General features: G+C 39.6%; 1 protein-coding gene across 3 annotated transcripts in view; it reads left to right on the forward strand.

The window, feature by feature from the left end:
- Positions 1-560, forward strand: part of LOC115239905 (arginine-glutamic acid dipeptide repeats protein) — a 30,494-nt gene that overhangs the window by 513 nt on the left and 29,421 nt on the right. The window lies entirely within an intron of this gene.

Consider the following 560-nt stretch of genomic DNA (forward strand, 5'->3'; position numbering starts at 1 on the left):
GCATTCCCATACAGTCCAGTATTCGCTTGGCGGCTCCTTTCGTTCGTATAAACGTCCGCGGCACACGTGTGATTTTTGTGCCTTGCAGAGCGACGCGACGACGATCGCGTCGAGTCGATCGCAATCGCGATCTCGATCGCGTCAAGATATCCGCGTGCGCGGCCTTGCGCGGAAACATGTTCCTTTGCATCGGATTCGGATCCGCGATTTCATTGATCGGGAATTGATCGTCGCAATCCACTTTTGAATCGAACGAGGCGTTTAAGTTTACGCGCTTGTTAATTAAACTGTTTATTGCTTTCACCGTGACTCAAGACCACTATAAAAAAAAAGAAAGAGAAAAAGAGCATGTGGTGTATGTGAGAGAGAAAGAGGGAGATAGAGAGAGAGAAAGGAGAAGGAAGAGAGAAAGGCATAGGCATAATTATTAGTTTTTGATTATATAGTAAAACACACAGAATACAGTATATACATCTAATGTATATATTTAATAATATATATCTTTTAATACATACTTAATAAAATAAATATTCTAGTTTTGCAAATTATTTATAATTAAT

Source organism: Formica exsecta, unplaced genomic scaffold (assembly GCF_003651465.1).
Source record: "Formica exsecta isolate Colony F162 unplaced genomic scaffold, ASM365146v1 scaffold4, whole genome shotgun sequence".
Lineage (NCBI taxonomy): Eukaryota > Metazoa > Arthropoda > Insecta > Hymenoptera > Formicidae > Formica > Formica exsecta.